General features: G+C 39.3%; 1 long non-coding RNA gene and 1 other non-coding gene across 2 annotated transcripts in view; both read left to right on the plus strand.

The window, feature by feature from the left end:
- The window catches only part of LOC102552767 (uncharacterized), a 38296-nt gene that overhangs the window by 8503 nt on the left and 5087 nt on the right, over positions 1–24706 (plus strand). Inside the window, exons 3-4 of the long non-coding RNA XR_005493859.2 lie at positions 127–4122; positions 22689–22868. This is a non-coding gene — a long non-coding RNA (uncharacterized LOC102552767). The remainder of the gene's footprint in view (positions 1–126; positions 4123–22688; positions 22869–24706) is intronic.
- On the plus strand, positions 22468–22594 carry LOC120097249 (small nucleolar RNA SNORA17). The gene has a single exon (XR_005494477.1). It is a non-coding gene; the product is annotated as a small nucleolar RNA SNORA17 (small nucleolar RNA).

The raw sequence follows: 24706 nt of genomic DNA on the forward strand, positions 1-24706 counted from the left end.
TGCTTAGTCACTTTTCTCAGTCTAAACCCATCCATGAAACCTGCTTTCTCTTGAGATCACAAAAAATTTTTGCCTTTCAACTTTTAAGTAAAAAAATAACCGGAAATGATTTCTGTTGGAACACAGGCCAAGAATGGAGTCATGTGAGGAGAATTCTGAGCACTTGTGAGAACACTTCAAAGACAACACAAATGTCTTGTGACCTCAATGTCTTCAAAATGCTGAATTGTTCTTGGAATGAATTTTTTGTGCTCCTCCCAGGTGTCATGGATTCAGTTAAGTGTTTGTATGCCTCTATGGATGAAAGATGGTTTTACCAACTGTGGTTTGTCCTGGGGGAGTGTATACTTCTTGGACTCATGAAAACTTTACTGTGAACTTTCTTAACCCTCAGAGTTAATAAACTGTCTGAGACTCTGGATAAAGGCGTGAGATTTAGTTGGCCTCATTTGTTGGCTGCATTCTCTCAGGCCCTATCACCTCTAGAGCAATGAGAGTTTCAAATCTGAGACACTAGAATGTTAGTTTCTATGTCACTCTGTGGTTGTGCTCTTGCCTGCTTCAGTCCTCAAGCTTTGTGAAAGGGCAGGGACAGTGCTAAATATGCTCACCCAGCCAGAAGCAAAAATTCAGTACCTAAAATTGGGTTTTGACTAAATTATACTGCAGTGCATTTTTATACCTGCTTGGCAAATAATACGCAGAGGAAGGCTACAATTACATAGGTTCTTTGCCAGAAATAAAGGATAGGTTAAAGTAATAAACCCTTCAAATTAGTGAAAAGAAAGATGAAGGGAAGGAAAAAAGAATGTATTTTCATGATACAAGAAAGGAGGAAGAGAAAGAGAGAGACAGGGTTGGGGACATGAAAGAGTCTTCCCAAATCAAGATCAACACATATCATCACATCACTATAAACCTATACTTATTTTCAGGATTTGCTGGGTTCCCCCAGAACAATCCCAGAGTCTCACCATCCCCGTCTCTGCAGCAGAACACCATGGCAGCCTTGCCTGCCTCCTGCTCCCATTTCCTGTGCATCCCACAGATCTTCCCCTCCTACTTTCTTCTTCCCACTTGTTGCTTTGTTCTAGACCCAACTCCGGCTGGCACCTCCTGGTCACCCAAGGACCAAGAGATCCCATCCCTCCAATTTTATTTCTAGCTTTATAGCAAGAAATGTGCTGCAGCCTTCCTTTCTGCTGTGACGACATCAACCAGGGATCACAGAGACCTGCTCCAACCTTCCTTCCCCCAAACTCATGTCAGTATCCCAGCCTCCAACACCAGCAGGCATTCCTTGTGAACACAGCAGCTGCACAGGCCAGGAAAGCAGACTGTTAACACACAGACATCACGCTTTTTGAAAATTCAGAGAGGAAACAGAAACCAAGGAACAAAATACTCATCCAACAAAGACAAATTCAGAAGTCAGCACCTAACCGTATAATCATACCAACCCCAGATGCATAGGTACCAGCATAAAAACAGAACAAAACAAAACAAACACAAAAGGGTAGGTCAATACCTCCACTAGAGCCAAGTGATCTTACCATAGCATACCCTGAATAACATAGATGAAACACAAGAAAATTCCTTAAAATCATCTATATGACTCTGGTAGACATTCTTAAGAGGAAAATAAATGAATTTTAAAGAAATCTAGGAAAACACAGATAGTATAAATAAATAAATAGATAGATAGATAGATAGATAGATAGATAGATAGATAAGTAGAACAGACTATTAAAGACTTGAAAGTGAAAACAAAACCAATAAAGAAAACAAACTGAAGGAATCCTAGTGATGAAAGATTTAGGAACAGGAATTATAGCAGCAATCATCACTGTCAGAATATGGACGAGACAGTCTCAGGGATTGAAGATAGAATAGAAAAAATGGATACATCAGTGAAAAAAGTTTAATTAATTAATTAATTAATAAAAGCCTCCTGACACAAAACATTCACGAAATCTATGAAAAGGTCAAACCTAAGAATGATAGGTGTCTAGGAAGGAGAGAATCCCAGCTCATAAGTCCAGAAAATGTCTTCGACAAAATCATGGAAAATGATCCTAAAGAATTAGCATACAGAAATACCAATAGATTGGACCAGAAAAGAAAGTCCTTTCACCATATAATAACCAAAACACCATACATACATGCATACATACATACATACATACGTATGTACATACACAACATTCAACACAAATATACAAAACAAAGAAAGAGATTAAAGGCTACAAGGGGGAAAGACTGAGAAACACATTAGGACAGACCTATTAGAATTATACCAGACTTCTCAGTGGAGATTCTTAGAGGCTCAGGTTGGCTTAGATGTCTTGCATACTCTGAGAGACCACAAATGCCAGCCCAAACTGTTATACCCAGAAAAACTTTTAATCACCATATATGCAGAAAATATGATGCTTCATTGATAAAGTCAAATTCCAACAATATCTGTATACAAATACAGCACTACAGAAGCTGTTGGAAGGAAAACTCCAACCTCAGGAGGTTAAGTACATGCAAGAACACACAAGAAATAATCTCACGTCAGCAAGACCAGAAGAAGGGAAATGAACATGAGTGTGCACCACACACACACACACACACACACACACACACACACACACACCAATGACACCAACACCAAAATAAAATAAATCAATAATCATTGGTTATGATATCTCACAATATCAAGATCTCAATTTCCTAGTAAAAAGACACCGACTAACAGAATGGATTTGAAAACTGGATCCATCCTGCTGCATCGGAGAAACATACTTCAACATCAAGGACAGACATTACCTGAGTGTAAAATGTTGGGAAAAGATATTCCAAGCAAATGGAACTAATTAGCAAGCTTGTGTAGCCATTTCAATATCTAATAAAATAGACTTCAAGCCAAAACCAATTAGCAGAGATAGCGAAGGACATTACATACTCATCAAAAAAAAAAAAAGTCACCCAAGATGACATTTCACTTCTTAACATCTATGCCCCAAACACAAGGGTGCACAAGTTGCAATACAAAATTAAACAAAAAAGGAAAAACAAACAAAACACTACTACAGCTTAAACCACATAGTGACACCTTACATACTTACAGAGCATTTATCCAAACATAAAAGAATATACCTTCTTCGCTGTACCTCATGCAACTTTCTATGGATTCTACACAATATTCATCAAAGTTCCAACACAATTCTTCATAGACTTTAAAGAACACTTCTCAATTTCATATGGAAAACCAAAAACCCAGGATAGCTAAAACAATCTTGATCAATAAAAGAACAACTGGAAGCATCGCCATCCTTGATTCAAGTAATACTACAGAGCTAAAGATGCATGGTATGGGCATAAAACCAGATATGGTTATCAGTGGAATCGACTTGAAGACCCAGACATAAATCTGGACACCTGATTTTGATAAATAAGCCAGAAATAAACACTGAGAAAAAAATGACAGCATTTTTAACAAATGGTGCTGGATTCTGCATGTAAAAGAATAGATTCATAACCCTGCATACAAGTTAAGTCGAAGTGGATCAAAGACCTCAACATAAAACCAGATGCAATGAACTTGATAGAAGAGAAAATGGGGAATTACCTTGATCACATAGGTACAGGAGATCACTTTCTGAACAGAACACTGATAGCCCAGACACTAAGATCAACAATTCAAAATGGGACCTCATAAAACTGAAAAGCTTCTGTAAGGTAAAGGACACTGTCAATAGGACAAGATGGCACCTTATAGAATGGATTTTTACCAATTTCACAACCAATAGGAGACTCTATATTCAAAATATATAAAGAATTCAAGAATCAAAATAACAAAAAAAAATCAAATTTAGAAATAAGGTACAGACTTAAACAGAATTCTCAATAGAAGAAACTCAAATGGCCAAGAAACTATTTTTTTAAAAAATGGTCAATATCTTTATCAGGGAAATGCGAGTCAAAATGACTTTGAGATTCCATCTTCTATCTTCCAGAAAGGCTAAGATCAAAAACACAAGTAACAGTCCATGCTGGCAAGGCTTGGAAGAAGGGAAACACTCCTCCATCGACGGTGGAAGCTCAAACTCATACAGCCACCATGGCATCTATAAGGTGGGTCCTCAGAAAGTTTCAAATCCATCTCCTTCAAGATCCGACCATTCCACTCTTGGGTATATATCCTAACACCAAAAACATCAGGGAGTGTAGAGAGTCACTGATAACAGGACCTACTGTCAATCAACGAACCCTGGGCTTTGAGAATGTTGCTGTTGTGATGGGGGCGGGAGAGAGGAATGAGGTCTAGAAAGGCATCCTTTCATCAACCTGAAAACATCTCTTAATTTCTCAAGTTTTGCTTCCTTACACATCTTGTACCTTAATCATTTTCATGTAGATAGAATTTTCACTCTTTCGTCTGCAAGGGAAGCACATAATTCTCAAGTGCTTGCTCATACATGGCGCTTAGCATCACATCTGTAGATTCATGTGTTTAACTTAGATAGAATCCATGAAATTGGAGGATTATTGCTGGTAGGTGGGGGGGGGCAAAACCTTAAAGGAGACATAAAGGGGAAAGGACTAATAACAAGAATGAGGTTCAGCTGCAGAGAAGAATGGAAAGTAGGTCAGAGAAGGGATAAGTAATATGAAGGGTTATCTGATAAAGCGTATGGAGACCCTGTATTTTATAAACTTTATATACAGACTCTTTATATCCATATAAAATTTTAACTGGAGTTATCCTACAAAAAGTCTAATGTTTCTCCCTGAAGCCATAGGCTACTCAAATATTCCAGTCACGTGTAGGATACCACAAGTTGCTGGTCAGGGTTACGCTGGAGATCCTCCACAACAATACAGCAAATCGCCATTGCTCTTGATTGTTCACCATAACAAGATACTATCACTGAAGATACCACACACTCTGATCACATGATATTGAGAAATCAAATTGGTACCGATTGGGATGTTGTGTGATCTTTTTCTTGGGACGATCTTAACAAATATCTACTCACCTCAATTTTCAAAGTATTCATATTTGCTTTGAATATTGTATATAAGAATTTATCTTTTGTATCATATATTGTATGTAGAAATTATCATAATCAAACATGTATGTATCAAGAAATAACTAATTAATCCAGAAGTCAAGTGGCTTATTTTCCCTCCATGTTTCTAGTCCCTGTAATGGCAGCTGTCTATCTTAGGCAGCGCAGGATCTAGGAGCTCTCAGCTCCAGTTCTTCCAGTTGACAATGTGTGCTCACAGAGGAGCAGCATTTGACAGATCCATTGTTGGCACTCAACAATACAGCCCCTACAAACGCACCAAGCTGTCCCACAGTCTGTAAGAGAATTGTTCAGAACAACAACGGGAAAGCATCCAGATTTGCATGAGCTCAGTACCTAGCAGGCTTCTTAGGGTCTATGACACAGAAACACATATGTGCAGGGCCTATGGCCATTCCAGGTATGCTGTGTGTCAGTGACAGGACCATATGTGCTTCCCTTGCAGAAGAAAGAGTGAAAAATCTATCTACATGAAAATGTTGAAGGTACAAGATGTGTGAGGAAGCAAAACGAGAAATTAAGAGATGTTTTCAGATTGATGAAAGGATGCCTTCCTAGACCTTATCCCTCTCTCCCACCCCCATCACAACAGCAACATTCTCAAAGCCCAGGCTTCATTGATTGACAGTGTATCCTGTTATCAGTGACTCTTTACATCCCCTGATATCATTTTCACACTTAAGACATAGTACGAAGAAGCATGACTTCACATTAGCCTGATTAGGGTAGGAATAGTTATTCCCTTGGACAAAGTACCGACTGTCCAAGAGAGACTATCTGTGTGTGCTGAGCATCTGTAAAGTTAACAAGTTCAGACTATTTATTTGATTTTTGCATTTTAGTGGCTATTTAATGTATTTACACTTTAAATGTTATCCCCTTTCCTTGTTCACCCTTCTTCTGCCCCACTTCCCCCTGCTTCTACGAGGATGTTCTCCCTCTTACCCATACATTTCTACCTCACTATCCTGGCATTCTCCTATACTGGGGAAACAAGCCTTCACAGAACCAAGGGCTTCTCTTCCTATTAGTGCCAGACAATGCCATCCTCTGCTACATATGAGGTTGGAGCCATGGGTCCCCCCATGTGTACTCTTCGGTTGGTGGATTGGTCCCTGGGAGCTCTGAAGGGTCTGGTTGGTTGATATTGTTGCTCTTCCTATGGAATTGCAAACCCCTTCAGCTCCTTCAGTCCTCCCCTAACTCCTCCATTTGGGGTCCCAAGCTCAGTCCAATGGTTAGCCACATGTATCCTCAGGTGTATCAGTAAGGCTCTGGCAGAATCTCTCAGGAGACATTCATATCAGGTTGATGCAAGAAGTACTTCTTCACGTCAGCAATAGTGACTGGGTTTGGTGGTTGCTTATGGGATGGATTCCCAGGTGGGGCAGTCTCTGGATGGCCTTTCCTTCAGTCTCTGCTCTACTCTTTATTCCTCCTGTGAGTATTTTGTTCACCCTTCTAAGAGGGACTGAGCATCCACATTTAGGTCTTCCTCCTTCTTGTGGTTCATATGGTCTGTGAATTATATCTTGGTTATTACAAGTTTTTGGGCTAATAACCACTTATCAGTGAGTGCATTCCATGTGTGTTCTTTTGTGACTTGGTTAACTCACTCACTATGATATTTTCTAGTCCCATCCATTTGCCTAGGAATTTCATGAAGTCATAGTTTTTAGTAGCTGAGTCCTCTGTTGAAGGACATCTGGGTTCATTCCAGCTTCTGGATATCATAAGTAAAGCTGCTATGACCATAGAGGAGCGCGTGTCTTGTTATATGTTGGAGCATCTTTTGGGTATATGCCCAGGAGTGGTATAGCTGGGTCCTCAGGACCACTATATCTAATTTTCTGAGGAACTGCCAGACTGATTTCCAGGATGGTTGTACCAGCTTGCAGACCCACTAATAATGGAGGAGTGTTCCACTTTCTCCACATCCTCACCACCATCTGCTATCACATGAGTTTTTTTCTTAGCCATTCTGACTGGTGTGAGGTGGAATCTCAGGGTTGTTTTGATATGCATTTCTCTGATGACTATAGATGTTGAACATTTCTTTAAGTACTTCTCAGACATTCGATATTCCTCAATTGAGAATTCTCTGTTTAGCTATTTTTTTAAAATAGGATTATTTGATTCTCTGGACTCTGACTTCTTGAGTTCTTTCTATATATTAGATATTAGTCCTCTACCAGTTATGGGATTGGTAAAGATCATTTCCCAATCTGTCGGTTGCCATTTTGTCCTAATGACAGTGTCCTTTGCCTCACAGAGCCTTTGCAATTTTATGAGGTCCCATTTGTCTATTCTTGATCTTAGAGCATAAGCTCTTGGTGTTCTGTTCAGGAAAATTTCCCCTGTGCCTATGTGTTTGAAGCTCTTCCCCACTTTCTCTTCTATTAGTTTCAATGTATCTGGTTTTATGTGGAAGTCCTTGCTCCACTTGAACTTGAGCTTTGTAAAAGAAGATACATGCTGACTGCCAGTTGAACCAGCATCATTTGTTGAAAATGCTGTTTTTTTCAACTAGATGGTTTTAGCTCCTTTATCAAAGATCAAGTGATCATAGATGTGTGTGGATTCATTTCTGGGTCTTCAATTCTATTCTATTGATCTACATGCCTGTCTCTGTACCAATACCATACAGTTTCTCACACAATTATTCTGTAATTCAGCTTGAGGTCAGGGATGGTAATTCCTCCATAAGTTCTTTTATTGTTTAGAATAGTTTTAACTATCCTGGGTTCTTTTGTTATTCCAAGTGAATTTGAAAATTTCTCTTTTAACTCTATGAAGAATTGAGTTGGAATTTTGATGAGGCTTGCATTGTATCTGTACATTGCTTTCGGCAAGATGGCCATTTAAAAATGGCCATTTAAAAAATATTAATCCTGCCAATCCATGAGCATGGGAGATCGTTCTATCTTCTGAGATATTCTTTGATCTCTTTCTTCAGGGACTTGAATTTCTTGTCATACAGATCTTTCACTTGGTTAGAATCATACCACGGTATTTTATGTTATTTCTGACTATTGTGAAGGGTGTCCTTTCTCTAATTTCTTTCTCAGCCTATTTATCCTTTGAGTAGAGGAAGGCTACTCGTTTGTTTGAGTTAATTTTATATCCAGTCACTTTGCTGAAGTTGTTTATCAGGTTTAGGAGTTCTCTGGTGGAATGTTTGGGTCTCTTAAGTATACTATCATATCATTTACAAATAGTGATATTTTGACTTCTTCCTTTCCGATTTGTATTCCTTTAACCTCCTTTTGTTGTCTAATTGCTCTGGCTAGAATTTTAAGTACTATATTGAATAGGGAGGGAGAGAGTGGGCAGCCTTGTCTAGCCCCTGATTTTAGTGAGACTGCTTCAAGTTTCTCTCCATTTAGTTTAATATTGGCTACTGGTTTGCTGTATATTGTTTTTACTTTGTTTAAATATGGGCTTAGAATTCCTGCTCTTTCCAAGACTTTTAACATGGAGGGGTGTTGAAGTTTGTCAAATTCTTTCTCAGGATCTAATGAGATGATCAAGTGTTTTTTTTTCTTTGAGTTTGTTTATATATTGGATTACATTGATGGATTTCTGTATATTGAACCATCCCTGCATCTGTGGCATGAAGCCTACTTGTTCATGGTGAATGATCATTTTGCTGTGTTCTTGGATTTGGTTTGTGAGAATTTTATTGAGTATTTTTGCATCAATATTCATGAGGGAAATTGCTCTGTAGTTCTCTTTCATTGTAGGGTCTTTGTGTGGTTTAGTTATAAGTGTATTTGTGGCTTCAAAGAACAAATTGGTCAGAGTTCCTTCCGTTTCTATTTTGTGGAAGAGTTCGAAGAGTTGGTATCAGGTCTTCTTTGAAGGTCTGATAGAATTCTGCACTGACCTCGTCTGGTCCTGGGCTTTTATTAGTTGGGAGACTTTTAATGACTGCTTCAATTTCTTTAAGGGTTATGAGATTTTTAGATGGTTTATCTGATCCTGATTTAACTTTGGCACCTGGTATCTGTCGAGAAAATTTTCCATTTCATCCAAATTTTCCACTTTCGTTGAGTAAAGGCTTTTGTAGTAGAATCTGATTTTTTTTTTAGTTTCCTCAGATTCTGCTGTTCTATCTCCCTTTTCATTTCTGATTTTGCTAATTTGGATATCTATGCCCTCTGTTTAGTCTGGCTAAGGGTTTATCTATCTTGCTTATTTTCTCAAAGAACCAGCTCCTGGATTTTTTTTTATTCTTTGTATAGTTCTTTTTGTTTCTACTTAGTTGATTTCAGCCCTGAATGTGATTATTTCCTGATGTCTTTTCCTCTTGGGAATATTTGCTTCTTTTTGTCCTAGAGCTTTCAGGTGTGTTGTCGAGATGCTAGTGTATGCTCTCTCCAGTTTCTTTTTGGAGGCACTCAGAGCTATGAGTTTTCCTCTTAACATTGCTTTCATTGTGCCCCATAAGTTTGGATATGCTGTGCCTTCATTATCACTAAATTCTAAAAAGCCTTCAATTTCCTTATTTCTTCCTTGACCATGTTATCATTGAGTAGAACATTGTTCAACTTCCATATGTATGTGGGCTTTCTGTTGTTTTTATTGTTATTGAAGACCAGCCTTAGTCCATGGTGATCTGATAGGATGCATGGGATTCTTTCCATCTTCTTGTATCTGTTGAGGCCTATTTTGTGACCAGTGTTCATGGTCAGTTTTTGAGAAGGTACCGTGAGATGCTGAGAAGAAGGCGTATTCTTTTGTTTTAGGATGAAATGTTCTATAGATGTCTGCTAATTCCATTTGATTCATAACTTCTGTTAGTATCACTGTGTCTCTGTTTAGTTTTTGTTTCCATGATTTGCCCATTGATGAGAGTGGTATGTAGAAGTCTTCTTCTATTATTGTGTGAGGTGCAATGTGTGCTTTGAGCTTTAGTAAGGGTTCTTTTATGAATGTGGGTTCCCTTGCATTTGGAGCATAGATATTCAGAATTGAGAGTTCATCTTGGTGGATTTTTCCTTTGATGGATATGAAGTGTCCTTCCTTATCTTTTTTGATAACTTTTGGTTGAAAGTCAATTTTATTAGATATTAGAATGACTACTTCAGCTTGTTTCTTGGGACCATTTACTTGGAAAATTTCCTCCTACCCTTTACTCTTAGGTAGTATCTGTCTTTGTCACTGATGTACGTTTTCTGTATGCAGCAAAATTCTGGGTCCTGTTTCTGGTCCAATCTATTTGAAGTTCTGTAGGCTTCTTGTATATACATAGGCATCTCTTTTTTTAAGTTAGGGACGTTTTCTTCTATAATTTTGTTGAAGAGATTTACTGGCCCTTTAATTTGGGAATCTTCACTCTCTTCTATACTTTTTATCCTTAGGTTTGGTCTTATCATTGTGTCCTAGATTTCCTGGATGTTTTCAGGTAGGAACTTTTCACATTTGTATTTTCTTTGAAGATTGTGTCAATGTTTTCTATGGTATCTTCTGCACCTGAGATTCTCTCTTCTATCGCTTGTATTCTGTTGGTTATGCTTGTGTCTGTGACTCCCGATCTCTTTCCTAGATTTCCTGTCTCCAGGGTTGTGTCTCTTTTTTATTTCTTTATTGTTTCTATTTCCATTTTTAGATCCTGGACAGTTTTGTTCAATTTCTTCACCTGTTTGGTTGTGTTTTTTGTAATTCCTTAAGAAAACAGAATTTTATTTGTTTGTGCAATGTCAATAAAAAACTATTCAAATTGTTTCTAGCTCCTTTTTATGAAGCACCACTGAAGGAACAGCTGAACTAAAAATAATCTAACTCACTCTTTTTTAAAATTCAAATTTAAAATACAGACCTTTTCTATCAGAACATATTTACATGTCTCACTAATTTTAATCAGCATGTATTCCTGACTGCTCTATGGTGTGAGAAGTTATCTCATTTTACTAGAACAGCTATAGAAGGCACTGAATTTTCTTTGTTCAACTTCATTTTTGTGAGGATTCCACTCTCTTGGACGGTCATAAATTAATGTCTTTCAAGTCATATTTTTCACTCTTTGGCTGAATTCTGCAAGTTGTCTGTGAAACTGAGAAGGCACTGACAGAGTCACCACACATGTGGCCCTTGGTGGCTTTCCACAAGAGTGGGCAATTGCAGAGTTGTGTGTTTTCATGCATGTTTCTCAGTGGTGATTCCTGTAGAATCCAGCCACCGCTGGTTCCAGTTCTGACCTTTGGATTTTCTCACTACAACAGTGAATGGAGTTCACTCATGGGCTCTCTCAAGTGCTCCTTTTAGTCACACCAAACAGCTCTCCCACTCTAGTCTCAGTCACCCATCAAGACCTCTCATGTAGTCAAGGGCTTTGTCATTTTCCTAATGTTCTTCTCAGTCACACAAGTGGAAATAATCTATGATCATGTTAACTTTTACCCTGAGACTCATCCTCAAATAGAAAATTAATTCTTTGAGGGCACATGCCTAATTCACCTCCAATGCTGCCCTATCCTCAAAGCCTCAGGATTTTCTTCCCTAAATCTATGGGAACAAGGTTTTCTTACTCAACTGCACAAGCCTTCTAACATTCTGTTTAGGTCAGGATCTGTTCTTTGAAAACAGAAAAGCAAACATTCTTGATTTCATTTTTATTTGCATTCATCTGTGCCAAGTATCTTCTGAAGTAAGTCATACAAGGCACCAGATCAGAAAGAAATTGAAACCAAAAGAAGAAATGACATAAGATGCTATCTAACATGTTTGTGTTGTAATTATTAGTGGCCACATAGACATTTCGATCTCCTTTACTTCTGTTATTGTTGTGGAAAGCTACAATAAATATTGTTGTTCATAAAGCTTAAGATTTATGTTTGAGTATGACAATGAGGACATCATGGGACTTCTTGGGACAAAGAGTATGTTTTTAATGCTGATGGATGGCATCACCTCCCCCTCTACAACAGTTACTGTTTCCCTCTTCCGTAGGGTACACCATTTTCCACAGCTTCGTATATAACACTTATTTTATATCTTCTCAGATTGGTAGCTGCAAATATTCTTACCCATTTTGGGTTTTCCATGCCTTTAATTATGAAAATGATTGGCTGTATTATCATGGACACTCTAGCATTTTGTATCTTGCATTACTTATTAATATGCAAAACATTATGTGAAATAACCCGAAAGCATATTGAATATAATTCTAGAGTTATATATCAATTCTTCTGATTAAGGAGTTAGAGTTTTACAGAATTTAAGGCAATTACTTTCTTTACTTCATTTGATAACAATGAAATATAATGCGGGTGTAAGAGGGCGGAAAACTGAGTCTCTGAGGCCCCACCAATCATTATTCTGTGACAATATCACTGTATCTCCAAGCTACAAACCCAGAGATGGTACTTATTACAGTGGAATTTGTTTCAGCGCTCAAACGACAGCAGCCATGAGAGACAGCTAGCACTGTCATGTCCCTTGAGCATGTGTAATTATGCAAAGACTCCAGTGTCTAATTAGTACAATGGATTTTGGTCTCAATTCAAATTTTGCAAAGCCTCTATTTCACGTGTCCCATGCTGTTACTGACTCAGACTTCCCAGGATAGATTCTTCTCCCCATAAGAATTCCACAAATAGAAGCTAAAAGAACATGCATAAGAGTTTCAAGAAAAACAGATGAGACTTACTGTCAATTATATGATTACAATTCTTAAGTAGGCACCAAAAACATCTAAAATATACTCTCTCTACATTCTGTGCCCATTTGTTATATTTGTTGTATTTTCAATTTCATAATTATCTAGGTATCTCCCAATTATCAGTTTCTTCAAGCTGTGGGTTAAGAAAAACAAAGACAAAGCAAAACAACCAACCAACCCTTGATATCTGAATAACACTAAGGTGATTCGCTGCCACCACTGCCTTGATAACAGTCACTGTCACGCCCTAAAACTACACTTCATGGTGTGCTGGAGAACTTTGGGGGGAATTGTCACCTCCCATTTTACAGAGGAAGTGTAACACTCAGATTGTATTAGTTATTTTTCTGTTGCTATGATAAAATACCAGGGTCAAGGCAACTTACAGAAGGAAGAAGTTTATTTCAGTTTATGCTTCCAGAGGGACACAAGTCCATGATGGTGGGGACTGTGTCAGCAAGTACAAGCTTCCTTAAATGCAAGAGAGAGAGAGAGAGAGAGAGAGAGAGAGAGAGAGAGAGAGAGAGAGAGAGAGAGAGAGAGAGAGAGACTGGAAATGGGGTGACAATATGGACATCCGGGACATCCAAAGCTCATCCCGAGTGACACATTTCCTCCAGCAAGTTTATACCTCCTAAATCTTCTAAACTGTCTTCAAACATCTGGGCACGTCGGGGACATTCTCATTCAAACCACACTAAACGCAGACTTTTGAAACCTTGGCCAACGTCAGTATGCGGTTATTGGCTGGACCACTGAAGATTTCAAGGAGTCTGCTAACTTTTACGTGGAGAAGAAGGGGAGGTTTGTAATGGAGGTGAGGTATTCCTTAGAACAGACTTTGCATGAGTTATCACTAATAGCTTTTAATGCTAAGGTCACCTTCTACAGTATCCTCTCCACTCAGGTGTCTGTCTCTTCAATACTAACAGTTTCATTTATGTTTCCTTAAATATAAGGGTGGGTAGGAAGCCAGTTTTCTATAACTCAAATGGGGAAGGGAGAGTGCACAGACTATAGCCTGGATCATTGATTCCCATCTCCATATATCTGCATATATTCTATAAGAGAATGATCGAAGTGCCTGTTCCTAGGCAGACATATGAGATAGGTTTAAGGAGAAACAGTTGGGATGACTTTTTTTTTTTGGTCTGGAGATGGAATCCAGTTTGTGTGTTGAAGTTAAACCCAGGTAATAGAGCACTCTGAAAATGTAGCAAGAAACTGGGAGCTTGGGGAAGCATCCTCATATGGTGCATGTAATCAGACAGCCTTTCAGGAAAGCCCTGTTGCCTGGTCAGCAAACCCCAAAGGAAGAGTTCTTAACCACCAAACTCTGTGCTTCAAGATCAATTTTTTTCTTGAGGGCTGGGCTTGAAGGAAAATTTCCTTAATATCTTTGCAAGAAGTAAATCAGAAGTTTCATGTAGAGATTTTAAGACAGAGGAAGAAATGATCATGCCACTCGGAAGTTTTAGCTTGAGAGCCTCCAACTTCAAGAAATTCCATTGTAAATATTCATATGAAGAAATCAGTATGTTCAGGATTACAAAGGAAAGAAACATTTCTGCTCACTGGATAGTTTTCAGCTAGAATATAGACGCCATATCAGTTTCAATGCTTATGATCAATCATGTGTTCAAATGTTGCCGATGAACTTCAGAGAGTTCAGCTGTGTTTTCTTGATCACATACTCTTAAGCAGGACGCCATGCAGGGGTGTGTGGTGGAGGTTGAGCTTCATGCCTTGCTAAAGAGGAGGCTGAGAGTAGGGGGATATAGGAAGGGGATAAGGAAGAATGTAGCCACAAGACCCACCCTCTAGTAACTTGCTCCATGCATTTTAATTTCACTGTTCCTCAAATGGTCATATTAAAAATCCATTGGTGTTAATCTGTTGATTAGGCAGAACACTTATGATTTAATAGTCTCAGAAAATACCTTTGGACATCAAAATGATGTGATTTACTAATTTCCTCGGTGCTTCTCATCACAAGAAGCTGACAAAATCAACTATTATACATATGATGTACTGTGCCTAACTGAATGCAATGTGTTTGCAGAACTGGCAGCATCAGCACAGACACATGAGCAGCATGTTGCAGGATGATGTTACCATGACTACTTATCTACCACTGGATTAGGAAATCTTCAGCTGTCCTGTAATCTTACAGGACCACCATCCTTCCTGTGGAAGATCTAATTGAGCAAAATGTGTGTTGTGTTACAGAAAGCTGTGCATAGGCTTTTCCTCAGGATTTTTTAAATTTAAAAGCAGAGTCTCATCTATGCTGACATCTTTAAAATTTTTATATCGTCGACGTATCTAAAGCAGATCAATCGGCTTGCTTCAGAGGCTTTGTACATGCTGTTCCTTCAACCTGAACTTACCTTTCTCTAAATGAGTACAAGGTATAAACTCTGGCTTATTTCAAGTCTCTGCTTAAGTGTCACTTTATTAATAAAAATGTGTAACAATTTGGTATAAAATGCCTACACCTTAAGTTCATACATCTTAACACCTTCATTCGCTCACTTCCTTATACTGAATTCACTATCAGCTACCATATCATATCAGTGTTGTATCTGTCACCCATAAAAATGTAATCCCTATGAGGTCAGGGACTTGAATCTGTTCCTCGTTTCCTCAGTACCAAGAAGAAAGCATGGCACACAGTAACACTGACTAAAAACTTCCTGAATGACTGAAGGAGGAAGTCAACACAACCTCACCTCAAAATTGGGCCTCATTTTACACACACACACACACACACACACACACACACACACACACACAGAGTCACATCACAACACATCACATTTCAGGACAATTTTGGAGATTCCAGAAAGTAATATTTAAAATATATCTGGTCCTGTTTAAAAAAAATATACTTCAAGAAAAGTCTAGAAGGGGCTATATTTTCTTCAAGCACTGCCAGCTGGCAGAAGAATGCTCACATCTGCGTACATTGTCTGCCTGTCTGCCTCAAGGTCCCTTCCTCCTTGAATAGTTCTTAAGTTAAGGAGTCACTGGACATTCATTGTGAGAAATGTGGAAGAACCCTTTCTCCCCCTTTCATAAGCCAAACAAATGTTCCCGGCGGGTGACATTCAGCAAAGGTGAGCGTTTGACTCCAGCACTTACCAGTGTTTCTGACATGTACACTGTAATTAAATTACTCTGAGGCCATGCTTTCGTCACTGGTGAATTTCATGAATATTCAAACCGCTCATTGTGAGGAAATGGAGAAAGATTTGAATATTTTCATTCTAGCCTCAGAAGAAATCCAGAAGAGCTTGCTAATGTTCTTACAAAGAATAGCGCGCGCGTGTGTGTGTGCGCGCACACACGTATACATACACACACACAAACACACACACATGCACGCACGCACACACATATACACACACACACGCATACACAAACACACACACATGCATGCGCGCACGCACACACCTTCTATCAAAATTAAAAGACATTTAAAAGGACAAGTATTTTGATCAAAATTGTATCTAATGCCAGATTTTAAGTAAAAATCAACACTTTACTTGTCTAGGATCATGTTTTTTGTTCTCTCTTCTGAAAGTAAATTAAGATGTCTACTATGCATTATTCATCATGAGAACAACCGTTCTGAATTCCAGCTGTACACTCAAAATGAACAAGAACTTTGACACCGAATGCCTTTTTTGGTTCATATAATCTGGAGTAAGGTTTTGAAAAACATGAAACCTTTATGAACTAAATAATTTTCAAAATTATTTTCTATTTATTCAACTTGAAGTGATATAATATTCAGTAATATAAATATTCAGTAATTTCTCTATCACTGTGACCACATACCTGCCAAAGGCATTTAGGGAGGGAAGTGTTTATTTTGACTCATGTTTGGAGGATAAACTGTACTACGGAGGGGCTGGAAATGGCTATGTGGTTAAGAGCACTGGCTGCTCTTCTAGAGAACCCCCTCTTCAATTCCCAGCACCCACGAGGCAGATCACAACTGTCTATAACTACAGTTCTAGGGGATTCACACATGCATACTGGGACACATGAGAGCAAAGCACATTAAATAAAATGTTAAATTTAAAACAACAAACAAACAAACAAACAAACAATGAAACAGTGCACCTCAGCCAGGAAGGTGAAAAGGTAGAAAGAAGCCCTAGGCAGCTGGCCGTGCTGGGTCTGCAGTCAGGCAGCAGACAGATGAACGATGGTGCTCAGCTGACTTCCGCAACTTTTCCTCTCTGTTCACTCTGGAGTCCCTGACCGTGTGATGGTGCCACTACATTCAGATGGGTTAAACCTCTCTAGAAACTTCCTCAAGACACACCCAAAGAGATGTTTCCTAGGTGCTTCAAATCCAGTCAAGCTGACATCATCACTATAGTTGTGGCAAAGTCCTCTTTCCTTTTTTTTAAAAAATTTTATTAGACATATTTCTTTACTTACATTTCAAAGGTTATTCCCCTTCCTGGTTTCTTGTCCATAAGCCCCCACTCCCTCTCCTCCCCCTTCCCCATACCGGTATTCCCCCTATACATTCCCCTTATTGCCCCCCCCATATTCCCCTGCACTGGGGGTCCAACCTTGGCAGCACCAAGGGCTTTCCCTTCCCTTGGTGCCCCAACAAGGCTATTCTCTGCTACATATGCAGTTGGAGCCCTGGATCAGTCCATGTGTAGTCTTTCGGTAGTGGTTTAGCCCCCGGAAGCTCTGGTTGGTTGACATTGTTGTTCTTATGGGGCTGCAAGCTCCTTCAACTCTTTCAATGCTTCCTCTAATTCCCCACAAGGGGATCCTGTTCTCAGTTTGGTGTTTGCTGCTAGCATTGACCTCTGTACTGGACATGCTCTGGATGGTCTCTCAGGAGAGATCTATATCTGGTCCCTTTCAGCATTCATTTTCTAGCTTCATCAATCTCATCTAGTTTTGGTGGCTGTATATATATGGACCACATGTGGGTCAGGCTCTGAATGGTCATTCCTTGAGTCGCTGCTCTAAACTTTGCTTCCATATCCCTTCCTATGGATATTTTCCCCCCTTTCATTTGTGTTAAATTGCACCCAAGTTTAACCCGAGTTGCTGTCTTTACAGTTCACCAAATTGGTATGTTTATTATCCCTTTGAAGCTGGGCAGTCATGTGAACTGTACATTTTCTGTTGATACAATGAATACAAATAAGTGGAACTTTCTGCTTCTGTGTCTAAATGATTTTCCTCAGAATACAAATAAGAAAAGCCATGGAGACAGCAAAAGCTATTTTTGTATTCTACTTGTAGCTTGAGGCAGATTTGGGAGGACAGAGACATCCTAGAGAGCTCAGTGGAAGGATCATCTTAAATGAAGTCCTCTCCACACAGCAGTAGAGCAAGGCTTTCCCTGAAGAGTCTATGTCTGCATGGCCTCTTTCAAGCAAAGATTGACTCTCAGCATGCTAGCATGGAGGCTCTCGGGTGGCTGGAAAAGAGAGAGCAGAAGACTCTGCAGAAACTTTGAACAGTTAAAGTGCATGGCTTGCTCTAAGTCCCCCCACCCCAAATCTATCATCCCGGAGTCAACCACCCCTTGGCTGTTGCCAAACCTCTTATCTATCCTTCCCTACCAGACAATGCACGCAGTAGACTTATGTTTCCTTGCCTTCTACTGTGAACTTGATTTAGCTATGAGGAGATTCTAAGGAAGGCTTGGGAAGCAAGTAAAAGACAAAGCAATCAAGTGAATCTATTCCATTCGACCTTCTCTGTGCTTTCGGTAGCTTCTGAGGCAGAACCTGGGATGTCCATGGGCTCCAATCCTTACAGGAAGATGACTGTCTTCACCTTATCTTGGTTCCCATAAGATATCCTATGCCTGATTTCTAATACTATTCTCACAAGACTTTCTCACTGTGGCCCCAGGTTGGTAGTAACTTCCTTGCTTTGGTGAAATTCAGCCTGGTCTATCTTCAATGACGTTATCTTGAATTTACACTAAAAAAAAGTGTGTGTGTGTGTGTGTGTGTGTGTGTGTGTGTGTGTGTATACAACTGCCATTTTATTCAAGCAGTCAATCAGTTTTCAAATTATGCTTTATTTCAATGGGCTATGAATTTCACTGTCATATTTCCATCCTACTCTTTCCCATTCTTCTAATTTCTTCTTCTCATAGACTGTGGTTGTGCTGACAATGATTTAGAATAATGATGTTAAAATCAGTTGCAGGCAATTTGTGGGCTTCTCTTTCTTAATATGCAATTTTTTTCATTAGATAATCCTATTCTCCATCCTGGTACTTTACCCCCTACCACAGTTTGAACTTCCAGGGTCTTCTTCAGTGGAAACTAATGGTCATGAGTATCCCGGTCTCTCTGAGCTATGAAAATAATTCTGTTAAGCTGACTTAGCATTTCTTTGAGGTCCTGGCTGGTTGCTTTTCAAGTTATTTCATCGACTTGAAGTATCTACCGTACACTAATGATGTGACCTTGGACTTGCACATTCAGATTATGGTAGGTTAGGATTTCCTAGGATTTCTTTCTCTTTTTAAGACTCTGTAGATACACAACAAGTTTCTTGATGCTTGGAACCAAGGAGGGTAGACTTTTCCCAGCCATGAGTATTACTCAATATTCCTGTATAAGGCTGTGACCTAAGCAGCTACCTTCTCATTCCAGGTAGCCACCTTCTCGTTCTATATAATACCCCAATTTCAGCCTACACTACAGCTCGCCTTACTTGAGAGTTTTTGTTTGGTGTCTAGAAATGCATATTTGCTTTTGGACTCCCATTCACATATTTTATTTTCCTCCATAAGATTTTATTAATTCAGATTCTAATGTAGAAGTCTGTATTATTTAGGGTTTTCTAGAGTGGCAGAACTTATAGTGAGAGGCCAAACCTACTCCATCTTGGAACTGGCCTCCATTTTAAAAGAAAAGGAGCCTGAAAACTTGATCTGCAGCTGAACCCACGCTCCACTCAAGTACCAGGAAGACCCCAAGGCTTGTCCCTGGACCATATACTGTAGAGTTACTCCTTAGCAACCCCCTAGCAACAGCCAATCAAGATTAGTCTGGTGGTTCCAGATGTACTTTCAGACCGCTTGTGATTGCTCATGGTTTTGCTTCAGAGCACCCATCTGTCAGCTTACAATAGTCATTCAATTAGATGGTTGCCAGGCTGGAAATTCCCTTGCTTGCTAGCCATTTCCTATAAAGCCTTGTCCCACTGATGGCTCAAGGCTTCACCTCCTGTCCTGCTGTTTCAGTGTCGAGCCCAACATCAAGCTTGAATAAAAGAGACCCTAGGGCAATTGCACCGGAATTGACTCCTTGGTGATTTTTTCCAGTTCACAATCCTAAGCAGGCACAACAATAGATTGAATCTCTCTCTCTCTCTTTCTATATCTATCTATCATCTATCTATCTATCTATCTATCTATCTATCTATCTATCTATCCTACACACACACACACACACACACACACACACACACACACATATAAAGGATTTATCAGAATGAGCTACAGGGTATGGTCCAACTACACCAACAATGGTTGGCTATAAATATAACAATCCAGAAATTGTTCAGTCCACAAAGCTGGACTTGTCTCAGCTAGTAGATGTGTAGATTCAGTAGATGCTGGAATCCCCCAAAAAGTTGGCTCTTATGTTCTAAGCCTACACAAAATGAACTTGATAACAAGATAAGAGCAAGCAGACAAAGAACAAAACCTTGCTTCTTCTGTGTCCTTTATATAGGCTTCCAGAAAAAGGTGTGGCTCAGATTAAAAGTGCATCTTCCTACCCCAGGGTCTGCATTAAAGATTTGGATCTTCCTATCTCAAAGGTTTGAATTAGGAGTGGATTCACCCACTTCAAATCAAGCAAAAATAAACAAATAAATAAATAAATAAATAAATAAAATGATGATGATGATGATGATGATGATGATGATGATGATAATAAACAACAACTTTCAAGGTGTGCCCTCCATTTCCAGATTGTGGTTCATCCCAGATGTAGTCAAGATGATGATGATGATGGTATCTTTCATAAGTACTTTACCAAGGGTTTATTCCCCCATACTGATCATGAAGAAAAAAAATATGTTGAGAATTACAGACTCTTCTATAGTACATAGTATCTATATAGTTAGAAGAAGATGTAAAATATATCCCATTAACAGGAAAGAAGTAGCATTACTCTCAGATAATCATAAATTTACCAGAAGTTCATGAAATTGTGGTGAATGATGAGGGCTGGGGAAATCTTAATAAGAGGTAGTTAGATCAGATAGAAAGACATCCACTTGGTGTTTCCTGCCTCTCATCAGAGGAATAATCGAAAGACAAGACAAAATTAGAAGTTGGGAGCAAATTTTATTGCAGAGTAAAAGTTACCATTCAACGGTAAGTGTGGGTGATCTAGGAGATTTTCTTGGACAGCATGATGCTTAATGATACAGGAAAGTCCTCCTAATGAAGCGAAGGTTAGAGTTTATCTTCATTAGCAATGCCGGTCCTATCTTGACCCAAAAATGTCATATTTTTCACGAAGTTCTTACATGGTGTCCTGCTTCATTATAGCTTGGGCTGTGCCACCTTTAGCTTTCATGCATTTGCTTCAGTTCCTATGATGTCTAGCCTGCCGTAAAATGATGTAAAATAGGGCTGGGGAGGTAAGTCTGATGGTTAAGAGTTTACCCAGTAAACACATGGATACAAGTTAGGACTCTAGACCCTATGTTTCAAAAGTCAGGTATGAGGGAAGGAGATCCTGAGAAGGCACACTTTTAATCCCAGCACTGTTGAAGCAGAGACAGATGGACCCCTGAAGTTCACTGGACATCCAGGTTACTCTACTTGGAAATTTTAGGTCAGTAATAGATTCTTATCTCCAAAACTAAATGTGAATGGTATCTGAGAAATGACACCCAAGATTGATTCCTGGCCTTTGCATACCTGCCTGTACACACACACACACACACACACACACACACACACACACACACACCACACACACACACTCCATGAAAAGAAGCATTTATTTAATTCTTTATCAGATTAACAATTTATGTTGATATCTGTGCTGGTTTGACTAGGAGTAACCTTCATAGACTCATGTATTTGAATGCTTGGCCCATAGAGAGTGGCATAATTAAGAGGTGTGGCCTTCTTGGAGTAGATGTGGCCTTACTGGAGAATGTGTGTCAAGATATACCACCCAATGTGGAACACAGTCTTATTCTGCTGCCTATGGATCATGATGTCAAACTTTTCTAGTACCATTTCTAACTTCATGCCATCATGTTTCTCACCATGATAACAATGGACAAAACTTCTGAAAGTGTAAGCAAGCGCCAATTAAATGCTCTTCTTTATAAGAGTTGCCATGGTCATGGTGTTTCTTCATAGCAACGGAAGCCCTAATTCTAGACCAACCCCTTTGTCCAGAAAAAAATGCAAGTTTATATATATATATATATATATATATATATATATATATGTATTTAATTAAATAAATATAGAATAAATTAAAGAAATGTTTAAGTAAACAAATATATTTAAATATTTATATATGTTATATTATACATAGTATATTAATATATCTATGTATTTATAATATGTACATTATATTATATAATATAGGCATATATTACATAATTATATGTAATTTTATATTATATAAATATGTGCATAGTATATTGATATAGTATGCATATTAAATATGTGTATAATATATATTTAATAATAAATGTGGAAGCTATATCACATGTGTGTCAGTAGGTGGCAGAGAGGAGAGAGGCTATGTTTATACTCTGTGTTCTTACCTATGAACATCTGAATGATTAATAGCCTAACATTTTCTGAAAAAAGAACTTGAGATGACAACAATTCTGGTGCCAGAGGTCTTGGACAGGGAACTAGTCTGAAACCAACACCAGTCTACTGTTTGCAGGTCTGGGTGGTATTCCAAGGCAGAAAGCAAGCCTGACACTAGAAGAATCCTGCCTGAGATCATGGGGCCCTCAGAGGAACAGAGCTGGAGACAGACGACACTCACATGGGACTACTCAGGAGGACCTGGATGAAGACCAAGTTCAAGTTAACCACCAGACCATGGGGCCCAGACAGGGAGGTAAGATGAGCTCACCACTAGTCTAGCTCTGCCCAGGACTTGGGGCAGTGGCAGGCAGACCATGTGCCATGGTCACCCAAGTGCCATAATGCATGTGCAAGGCATAGCATGCCTAAGACCACTCCTGAGATGTCCCCAGACACTCAGGGACACCGGGCCCCACCAGGAGGAGCAAGTAAATGGTAGAGAAATGGAAGAGAGCAAGAAACAGAACAATGTGGGCAGGATGAAGAGAGGCAGAACTGAAGACTGGAACATAGTGAGAAACGGTCTGACGTGAGTAGCTGATAATGCTGACTGGAACCATGGTGGGGTCCTGGCCTGCACTGGCACCAGGGGCTACTATGTCTGAGTCTGTGTCCCTGTAGTCTGTTACCACAAAAGGACAGGAGGACATCCCTGGTCTGGGCTACTGCCCAGGGACATGTTCGTGTCTAAGGGCTGTGCTGAACTGGTCCTACCTCTTCCCTAGGTATCATGGGAAAACTGGCCCTGGGTGGGGAGTGGGGGGGTGATGTGATCAGGAGGGCTGATCCTGTCCATGACCAGTTGCCCTTGAACAAGAAAGAACTTCTCTAATTTCTGGTGATCTTAGCTGGGTACTGACTAGAGATAAGTCTATTCTTATCAATGATAAGGGTAATAAAATTATAACAAACAAGATCAAATTAGACTCACAGTGGGTTGGTCTCAGGCTTCTCTGAGAGATAAACTTGGTAAATGGTTGCTCAGTGTCAGGCTCTGTAACTTCATGGATAAGCAAGTGTGAATGACTGCCTTTCCCATCCTCAGGCCATTTAGATGCAGCATGGAGATGCTCGTGTCTGTTTTCCACCTTTTATTGCTCCACTTGACATACCACCATTCTCCTCTGTTTTTCTTTGAGTCCCAGCTCCTCCGAAGGCACCAATCCCTCCAACATATGCCTGTTGTCTCTTTCTTTGTCTTCTGGGAGAGTGAAGGCAGATCCTGATGGTTGGAGTCTTCTTACAGTCAGTTCAAATCTTACATGCACAGCCTCTTTAGACTTCGCTCACCGCAGAATTCTCCTGGGCCATATTTATCATTACCCCGCTTTAGAAAATTTGCACTTTCAGAAGTCCCTTGGTCTGACTGAGAGGCATATGTTTATAATGATGTCCTTGTCTAGGGAGAGTACAGTCTTCCACAGTATAGCAGAATGGGATCACAGCTAGATAATTAGTTCAAAATATGTTGGTGATGAATGAAACTGCATGTTGCCTAAAGTCCTAATCGATACAATCACAAACATGGCTTGTTTTCAGTGTTATGGACAATTCTAAGTTACTACAAGACTCATGGACAACTGGCAGCAAATCCTATGGTCTCCTCCACAGGAATAATAAGTTTGTGTCATTTTATTCTCCAAAATGATTTAGCTAAATATTTTTATCAAAAATATTATAAAAAGTTATTAGTAACTTTTTAATTTTTGAATGATAAAAATTTATGAGTATGAATTGTGGTGTCTTGAGAAATAGAGGCAGGAGATCAGAAATCTGAGATTATTCTTGTTTACACAGTGAGGTTGAGATTATTCTGGCATACATGAGACCCTGACTCAGAAACAAAAGAGAAACAGTTTGTGTGATGACAAGTACAGCAAACTAATGACAGCAATAGACTCAATCCTTCCTGAGAAGATAGCCACTTCCAAACACGGATGTACTGAATTCTCACTGCTACTTCAGTTCAAAACCCACTGCTATGAAACAACCTCCCGGGTTGTCTGACGTCCTGCCTCCAGGGCTCAATTTCATCCTGATCCATATTAAGTACAAATGACTCCTCAAAGTGTCCAGATGTTATCTTCTACC

Source organism: Rattus norvegicus, chromosome 15, assembly GCF_036323735.1.
Source record: "Rattus norvegicus strain BN/NHsdMcwi chromosome 15, GRCr8, whole genome shotgun sequence".
In the NCBI taxonomy this organism is placed as follows: Eukaryota; Metazoa; Chordata; class Mammalia; order Rodentia; family Muridae; genus Rattus; species Rattus norvegicus.